Here is a 10634-nt window from a genome sequence, read left to right on the forward strand (position 1 = left end):
TGTCTACACAATTCCAACATTTATTATAGTAACAAACGTACATGTGGAAACAATATTTGAATGAATAATTTATGTATATTAACTTGAGATTTACATTGGGAATTTATAGAAAGGAAGATAACCAAATTTCCTAATTATGGCCTAAATATATGCATAATATATAAATTTAGACCTAAATATCTCAACACCCTCCCTCAAACTCAAGGTGATATAAACAACTTGAGCTTGTAAGTGGATAAACTGAAACAACTAGATGACAGAAACTGAATAAACAATTCTGAATCAAAACATGGTAGATCTGGGCGGGAAACAGAAAACCTATGAAAAATTGGAACAAAGAGAAGTTTTAGGCTGGAAACAAGAACTCACAAACTTTTAAGTTGGAAACAGAGACCTTCATAAAGATCTAAAACAAAACCCACGAACTTCTGAGTTGAACACAGAGATCTACGAATGCTAGATTCTAAAAGGAACAGATTAGAGTTGAAACCCATTAACAAAATCAAACCAAAATTAGACTTGACTGAACCAAACCAAAACTAGGCTTGATAGAAGCAAAGTAGAAATGGACCTGGGTTACTAATTGGAGATGGATCAGCCTCCATTGACAGTTGATCACGGGCCAAGACTTGGATCGAGTACAATCAAGGATCAAGATCTAGACTGAATCGTGTATGCGATGGTCGAGTTCTAGACTAGGGATCGAGGGTTGAGTTTTGGACCGAGAATCGAAGATCGAGGGTCGAGTTCTCGACTGGGGATTAGGGAATAAGTTCGATCGAGGATCTTCGTTCTAGACCGGGGATCGGGGGTCGAGTTCTGGACTTGGAATCAGGGATCGAGTTTGATCGAGGATCAAGTTTTGGACCGAGAATCGAGGATCGGGAGTCAAGTTCTGGATCGGGGATCAGGAGTCGAGTTTTGGACCGGATCAAGTTTTGGATCGGGTTGAGTTCTGGACCAGGAAACAAGAACTCACAAACTTCTAATTTGCATGGTTGGAACAGTTAGAGGTTCACGTTTGGAGAATCTGAACAACAAAATTGGAGTGAATCAGAGATAGATTATTGCGTAGATCTACCTCCATCGATCAGGCGTTAACGAAGGCAGAGATCGAACAATAGCGAAGACTAAAAAATATAAAACTTTAGAGATTAGGCTCATATACCATGTGGAAACAATATTTGAATGAATAATTTATGTATATTAACTTGAGATTTACATAGGGAATTTATAGAAAAGAAAATAACAAAGTTTCCTAATTATAGCCTAAATATATACATAACACATAAATTAATGCTTAAATATCTCAACAGAGAAACTAAAATGATAATATTTTATGTCAGTTTTCATCACTTTTTACAAAAAAATAAATAAATAAAACTACTTCTAAAAAGGAAAAGTAAATTTTTTTTTCTAGAATACTGTAGAAAATAACTTTTCGATAAACCACACGTAACCTAACTATTCTTGAGGAAAAATCTATCACTATAAAAACACCAACTAACAAGTAGAAATTAAAGAAGCCAAGCTTGGGAAGGTTCTATATATTGGCTTTTTCTCTTATGCTTTTTCTCAACTATGGAGACAATAAGAAAAGAGCTAGAAGATAAACATGATAAGAAGGAGCCATTTTCAGTAGTGAAGCCTAAACGGGCTTTTTTAAAGAGAAAGTGGACCACTTTAGATCGACGGTCTGCTGGTGGAATTTTGTTCTTGCATGTGCTTTCTCTCTTGGCTCCATTTCACTACAATTGGGCAACCTTTTGGATTGCTTTTACACTATATTTTATACAGTTGTATTAGGGATCAACCTTTCGTATCATAAAAATCTCGCATACAGAAGTTTTTAAACTTCCCTTGAGTACTCATTTGCTTATATTGGAGTACAAGTCTTTCAGGTTTGTTGTCTTAGTGTTATAATTTTTTTCTAAAAAAAAAATAATTAAAATGATGGTTGGACAATTAAGAGTTTGTAACCTTGACCTTTGTATGATCTTTTTTAGCTCTTTTCCAATTTTTTTTCTTGAGTTTTTTATATGAACATATCGAGTACAAGGTATGATGAAGATGTTAAGAATCTATTAACCTAATTGAGATATTTTGTACACCTACTGATTCATCGATCTTTTAATTTCTTTTTCTAAAAACGAATTGATAACTTTTTTTTTTTTTTTTTACTATAGGGTGATCCAATTGATTGGGTTAGTACCCATAGATATCATCATCAGTTTGTTGATGCAGAACAAAATCCACACAGCCCTTTAGAAGGATTTAGTCACATAACTTGGATGTTCGATTTATATGCTTTGACCGAGAAGATTTACCCAAAAAATATTAAAGATTTTGAAGAAAGGGAAACAAAACAAAAACTCTCTCACAATTGGTTTGTGGTTTTTCTAAAGTATGGAAGACCAAAGAATGTTAAGGATTTGCAGAAACAAGCTTTCTATAGGTTCCTTCGTAAAATATACCTTCTACATCGGATAACTCTTGCAATTGTTCTCTAGAAATTTGGACTTCCCTTTGTTGTTTGGGGAATGGTAAGAATTAACATGAAAAAAGAAAAAAATAATCTTTTATTTGCCTTCATTTCTTGATATTTTGGTGTCTGCATGCCCTATTTATTGTGTGCATTGAGAACTTGACATATAGATAAAAATAACACTTTTCCCAATATAAAAGTTGTCACTTCTCGTTATTATCTTATTTAAAACCTATTTTTAATAATAAATATTAAACCCAAAGACATTGTGAAATAGTTTTATAGAACCGATGATTATTTATTAAATTTTATCAAATTATGAAGATAATCATTAAAATTAGAATTAAGTTTTAATGGTTTTTTAACTTTTAAAATTACAAAAAGCTAAGTTCTAATTTTCTTGTAACCAAATTTCTAATCTTAATATAACCACTTTTTAAAGTGCAAATAATTTTTTTAAAAAATTTAAAATACTATTTAAAAGTGTAAAATATAAAACAATCTTAATATTTTTTAAATGCTTGCACTAGAAATATATAATCCATTATAATTGATCAATTCAAATATTACCTTTAGATTTTATTTATATGTTGGTCTGCAACTAAGTTTTTCTATTTATTTTTTAAAATAAAAAAGAACATTGTAATTCTGACCTACTTTATTTTAAAACCAAATTGGAACTACTTCTAAAATTTCAAACCTACTAAACAATTTTTTAAGTTTAAAATGGTTTCAAGTGCAAACTCAAAATCCATTCCTTTAAGTTTAACCTATCATTTTCTTTATTACTAATTCTTTTTGGCAAGGACTAACATGTTGCTTTCAATTGTTGGTTTTGAGAATTAGACATATACGAGGGGAAGGTAAACAAATTAATAAGAGTTCGATTGTGAATGATGGCAGGGAGTGAGGCTGGTTTGTGTTATCCATGCTACACTCTTTGTAAATTCTGAAAAAAAAAAAACACAAAATTATTTAAGTGGTGGAGTTTTTTATTGAAAAGAGAAGAATAAAGTATGGACACTAATACTCAATCTGTTATTGATTTCTTTATCAACCTTGTCTCGATAAAAAATATAATACCACTATATATAGTTTCACAAAGTGTCTCCCTAAATTCCTTCAATAAATCACCAATAAAAGCAAATGAAAGGTATTACAATAATTAAGATAGAATTTCAAAAGCTGCAATAATTCTTGACCCTTCGTTACTCAAACTACCGTTCCATAGAAAACACCAAACGACTTGAGACTTGGACCATCAGAAAGTACACATCTGGGGCATCAAAATAAATAGGTCACACATTTAATTTGAACATTGTTTTACCTTCCAAATGCCTTTTAAAAACTGGACAAAAACCTAACAAATTGAGTTTAATGCTCAACGTATTCCTCCCTTAAACTCAAATCTTTCAAGTTCTTCATTCCGATCAACTTTTTCAAATTTTCAAACAAAGTTGTTGGTAGAGGATTTATAAAAATATTAGCTACTTGGTCATGACTTGAAACGTGAATCATTTTCACTTCTCCATTCTTTACATGTTCTCTAATAAAATGAAACTAGACGTCAACGTGCTTACTCCTTTCATGATGGACTGGATTCTTTGCCAACTCAATGACTGATTTATTGTCAACTCGTATTTCGTTTGCCTCATGTTGTTGTAGATTTAATTCATACAGTAAGTTTCTTAGCCAAATTGTGTGACACACACACAAAGATGCTGCCACATATTCTGCCTCACACGTTGACAAAGTTACGATTGGCTGCTTTTTTGAGAGCCATATGAATGTTGTATTCCCCATGTAGAACACATATCCTCCAGTACTTTTTCTATCATCTATATCTCCACACCAATCACTGTCAGAGTATCCTATCAACTTGTATTCACTCGTCTTTATGTAGAGAAGTTCGAGTGATTTCGTCCCTCGAATGTATCGAAGAATTTGTTTAGTAGCCTTAAGGTGCGAGAGCCTTGGATCCTCCATGTATCGACTCACTACACCAACACTATATGCAATATCCGGTCTTATGCATGTGAGATATCATAGACTCCCTACCAAACTATGGTATTCACGTGCATTTACTTGATCCCCTCCCTCAAATTTAGAGAGTTTTGTACCAAGCTCCATTGGTGTTGCTACAGGCTTGCATTCTTCCATCTTATTTCTCTTCAACACAACCTTCTTCATTTAATTCTCACATCATAGCATCTTTAAAGTCCACAACCATATTCTCATTGCTCCCTATGAAAATAAGATCATCAACATAAAGGGCAATGATAAGCAGATTACCTTTTTTTTCTACACATATAATGCATATTTGTGCCCACACATATGGTTGCTTGCACCGGTATCAAGATACCACACCATGTCGCTATCCGGAGTGATGCGTTCATCGGCCATCATGAGAACACCGTCATCTTCGGTCTCATCTTCTTCGACTAAGTTCGCGTTTTCTTCCACGTTCTTCTCGGCATAGCAATCTTTTGCGTAGTGTCAATATTTTCTACAATTGTAACACTCAACATTTGGACAATTTGAGCGACCATGTTTTCTACGACCTTGGCTTCGTCTACGCCAATTTAGTTGGCTCGTTTCTTCTTTCTCTTCATTGTTGTTTCCACGACCACGACCGAAACTATGACCACCACGACCACATCCTCTTCCTCGGTTGTGTTGCACATACATTGTCTTGTCTTTTTTATGGTCATCTTTGTTTGTAAGACCTCTTTCAAGACCTCTTGTTTTTTTCCTTTTCTTTCTTTGTTCATGTGCTTCAAGGGAACCTGCAAGATCATCAATAGTCATTTCTTCCAAATTCTTTGATTCCTCAATACCACATACTACATTCTCAAAATAATTTGTCAATGATCGAAGAATTTTCTCCACAACCCTGACATCTTCAAGAGTTTCTCCATTGCGTTTAAGTTAGTTCACCACCGTTTGAACCTAGGTGATGTAGTCAGATACTCCTTCTGACTCCTTCATTTTCATGGTTTCCAAGTCACCTCGAAGAGTTTAGAGACCCACTTGTTTGGCTCGATCAGTACCCTTGAAAACCTTCTCCAGTGTGTATCACGCTTCTTTCGATGTCTTTGCACCTATAATTTTCTCAAAACCTGACTCATCCCAAACTTAGAACATGAGATAAAGAGCAGTTTCGTCTTTCATGCACATCTCTTTTATCGCCCTCAATTGGTTTGCTGTCGGATTTGCAATTGGAGCCTCCTATTCAGAACCATGTTGGACTACTTTCCATGCGTCTTGAGCACCGAGCAAGGCACGCATTGGAATACTCCAGTTGTCATAGTTTATCTTGGTGAGTCGTGGTAACTACATCTATCCCAACACTTTGCTCCCATGGTTTGACATAGCTCTAATACCAAATTTAAATAACAAAAAAACAAAATTAGTCTTGGCAAAGATTACAATACCACTATATATAGTCTAACAAAGTATCTCCCTAAATTTCTTCTATAAATCACTAATAAAGGCAAATGAAAGAGATTACAATAATTAAGACAGAATTTTAAAAGTTACAATAATTTTTTACCCTTCGTTACTCAAACTGTCATAACTTTCCATAGACTTAAATAATCAAAAAGTACACGTCTGGGACATCAAAATTCATAGGTCATACATTTATTTTGGATATCATTTGATCTTCCAAATGCCTGTTAAAAATCGCTCAATAACCTTTTTGTTTCCCTAATTATCAAGGTTCAGGATGTTATATATTTTGTTAATTAAATAACATTTTGTGTTATTATGTTTGACACACAGGGTGCTAGGGTTGATTACTTGTGGGGAGGGTTGGCACAATAACCACCATGCTTTTGAATATTCAGCAAGACATGGGCTTCAATGGTGGGAATTTGACTTCACATGTTGGGTTATCTTATTATTTCAAGCTCTTAGATTAGCAACTGATGTGAAATTACCCTCTCAACTTCATAAGCAAAAATTGGCCATCCAAGATAAAACCACATCACCATGACTCCTTTTCATTACTATTGTCTTATGCATTAACTGATTTTTGTTCTATATTTGTTTTTTCTTTTGAAAAAGATAATATATGTATATGAAGTTGATATGACTTCTCAAATGATGTGTTGAAGGTAATATGGGTTTTGTATTACGTTCTCAAACTTATTGTATGTATGTTTAATATATTTATTTTAAAAAACTATTTTTAGATTATGGGATCTGAATAGTACAATTTTATAACAAAGTATTAGAGGTTGAGAGGTGATCAATAGGTGTACTTAGATATCTCAACTAGGTCGAAAAGTAAAAATAATTATTAAAAACATCTCATTGTTCATTTACACATAGTTTATTAGATAAATATATGTCCATTACAAAAACGGTAGTAAGAGGAGTGAATAATCTATCTTTCAAAGATCGAGGTCGTCCAATATTTTTAATATACGTAGGATCTTCAACATGCACCTTCAAGATGGTGTATCTTTAAGTTGACTATTCTTAAGTTCAATTTAGGAGATGTTCATTTCTCCTGCGCGGACCTACCCTTAATGTAGCAGTAAGGTCCATGTAGACGATAAATAGACGAGGGGGTGGAGAAATATTTCCTTTAAGCTAAATGGAATGGGGCAGGGAATGCATTCCCCATATTCCCCACCCCGTTTATTTTTTCATTATCATATAAATATGGATAATTAAATAACTTCAAATTACATTCCATTTTGTTTCATTGAAGATGTCAAAGATTTTTTCATGAAAAATTAACCATGCAAAAGGGAATTCGTAGTGGAAAATTAATTTTTTTAATTGAAAAGTTTCCAAAAATATAATTATTTCAATGCTTTGGATATGTTATTTGGTGCTATAAATGACCAAGCACATACAAGATTTATTTAATTTTAATATACATTCATAATGCATAAATAATTAAATACACACTGATATGGACAAGTTTTGGAATCCTAAGCAAGCAATCAACCAAAATTATCACAATAATAATTAAAAACAACTTCAATCAGCTTATGGGTTTCATGAACCAACCTGAACCACTCAAATCGAACCTTCAAGGCTCCAAAAAGGGTTGATCCAGCCAATACCTGGCTGAACCAGACCTCTAAGACCCAAACCAATCGAATCATTTAACATGAACCGTCGGTCAGGTCGCGTGCGCGTCTTTTGGGCTGGGATGAGCAGCATTGCAACACTTCATTCCAGTGTTGCAACACCACGAGAATTTTCCTCGTTTCTAGGCTATCTGAATAGTAGCGTTGCAATGCTTTAAGGGTACCATTGCGATCTGCATGACAGTACACTACAAAAAAATATCACATTCGATAGTTTTAAAAAAAATGCTATCATAGACTTTCATAGTGTTTTCGAAATACTGTCGTAGCACATGTTATTGAAAGTCCCCGACTTTCCATAGCGTTTTTTTAATGCTATAAAAAAACGTTATAAAAAATCAACTTTTGGTAACACATATTTAGTGTTATGAAAACGCTTCATGTCATTGACAAAAAACTATAGAAAGTCTTTTATAGCATTTTTTGATAATGGTAAAGAAAGCGATAAACCACTTGCTATAGTATTTTTATAGCGCTAAGAAAAAAACACTATAAAAGACTTTCTATTGCATTTTAGGAATGTTATTGAAAGTCCCTGACTTTCTATAGCTTTTTTCAATACTATAAAAAAGCTATAAAATATTATTTCTATTGCATAATTTTAATGTTGTTTTCATAGCATTAAAAATACTATAATTGACTTTTAAATGCAATTTTTACAATGGGAAAAAAAATTGCTAAAAGACCATATTGCATTTTGAATCTCACCTTGGTAGTCAATTTTGATCAAATTATATATACTTTACATAGCACTTTATACTAATAACAAACTATTACAATTGAAGTTATAAAATCAATTGTAATCATATAAATCTTTAATATTGTATATAGTTTACATAGCACTAGCCCAAATAGCTACAACCTCTTTTTCTCACAATCAAAGCATTCTAAAACTTGCCCAAATGTTCCTAAAGAAAACAAAAATAAGGACAAGTTATCGAACTTTGTGAAATAGACAAAAGAACAAAAGAAAAATCATTACAACAACTCCAACTTCAACGAAACACCAACATTCAACATGACATGATACACATCACAAAACTCAAATCAATATACCTAATAAATCTCATCATCGATGAAAACCAAAGCAAACATTGATAAAAAGATAGATCAAAGCTCATAAGAGTGCTAAAAACCATTTTGGAGTGTTTATATAAATTGTGTAGCAAAATCTACGACTTATTTAATAACGAAGTCCACAAATTATATATAGAAGTAAACAATGTTATACCATTATTGAGATTTACTTGTTAATGCGAAATACACAACTCTCAATTTACTTTCTCTCAATCTTCGTTCTAAGCTAGTTGGCTCAAAATCAAAACAAGATTACATCAGACATGTTTGAAGATTGCATATTAACATTTACAGATCACCATTTTTTAATCTTTGTTTCTCCGTTGTTCTCCTCTCATTGAATCTAAATCCTTAAGGGTATAAGAGTTGCATGGGTAGACCTAGTCTTAAACACACACAACTATTATGCCTCAATTATCTTATTATCAAGCTACGAGAAAGAAAATGAACCTTGATCCTGGTACATAATTGTTAGATTTGAAACTATCAAAACAATTAAATTTCTCCACCAATATGCTAGTTTTGTAAGTAAAATCTTTAGATTATAAAAGAAGAAAGTTATCTAAGATTGTGGCTTAAAATTTTTCTTGGAAAAGTACTCTTTTCGACCATCTCTGATTGTATAGGTGTTGTGATTAAAGAAAAATCTGCCAATGATGAAAACAACATAACTAAACAATAATAAATGCTACATAGATTTATAAGTTTACATCAAATGGATTAGAACCATCTAACAAAAGTCACGAGAACATAATCAAGAGTATACCAGTAGATTAAAACCATCTAACAAAAGAATGACTTATATGTATGATAAAATTACACCAAATTTATACTTGAAGTTTGTTGTTCATTGTTCCCAAAGGAATCATGCTTCCACTTGTCATCTTATCTCTGTTTAGAATGCATATGGTATAGAAAAATGAAAATGGAAAACAAACAATGGAAAAAAAGCAAATGTAAACTAGAACCCTATAATTACTTAATAAAAAATATATGAAGAATAATTAAGAAGAGAAGAACCAAACAATGAAAAGAACAAAAAGATGAGAACAGCAAAAAGATGAGAAGAACAATAAGGTCAGATAAACATTCATAAACAAACAAACAAAACAACTCAATTAAGTCCCTTGCCCCCCATGTTTGTTTCCTTGTTTTTCATTAACAATTAAGGGCCAGACTAACATTCATAAATAAACCAATCAATCAGTTAGGTTTGCTAAATAACCCCCCTCCCTCTCTCCTTCAACCATGACATTCTAGGTATCTAGTAATTTAAATTACACATCGACAAGTATAGTGACAATTCCATATTTTTCTACTATTTTTACATTTCTGATTCCATATATATTAATTTTGCACCAACACTCTAAAATCCCTTTGTTCAAAAGGATAAGAAATGACAACTTATCACCATTACAACACTAATAACACAAGCATGGTAAGCTTCTTCAAGTTGATAGTCTTTCATTGGTGGTACTGAGTCCCTTCTTAATTTTAATCTATCAAATAATAAGGAAATAGACAAAGCATGGCCATCAAAATAAGTATTGGGGAAGAGAAAACAAAAGAATTTCCACTTGGGTATTTTCTTAAACAACATGCCTGCATAACAGGCCAAATTAGTTTTAGACGGGTTAAAGTATTAGTTTCATAAGCGTGTAGTCGATTGATCTTAAAATGGTAGGTGTCATCAACATTTCATATGTTCAACACCAAAAGTAAGAAACACAGATTGAAGATAAAACCCCTAAAGAGAACGAGAAGGTTTAGTAGTAGAGTACTATTGAAGGAGGAAGTTTTAAGCATCCTTTCATTCAGCTTCCTATCAACAAATTGTGTATTGGCCAAAATTTTGTATGGTTAGGACTACACCTTATTTAGCCGTGAGACTTGCTGAAAGGTGATTAAGATGCTGCCAGAATCGAGATTCAAATTTTGATACAAACCTTGCCCTGATATACCGC

At 32.7% G+C, this 10634-nt stretch overlaps 1 pseudogene; it reads left to right on the top strand.

The window, feature by feature from the left end:
- The first annotated feature begins 1581 nt into the window (after window positions 1–1581).
- On the top strand, window positions 1582–6482 carry LOC120068979 (annotated as a pseudogene).
- The last annotated feature ends 4152 nt before the right edge of the window (window positions 6483–10634 follow it).

Source organism: Benincasa hispida, chromosome 1, assembly GCF_009727055.1.
Source record: "Benincasa hispida cultivar B227 chromosome 1, ASM972705v1, whole genome shotgun sequence".
Taxonomy (NCBI): domain Eukaryota; kingdom Viridiplantae; phylum Streptophyta; class Magnoliopsida; order Cucurbitales; family Cucurbitaceae; genus Benincasa; species Benincasa hispida.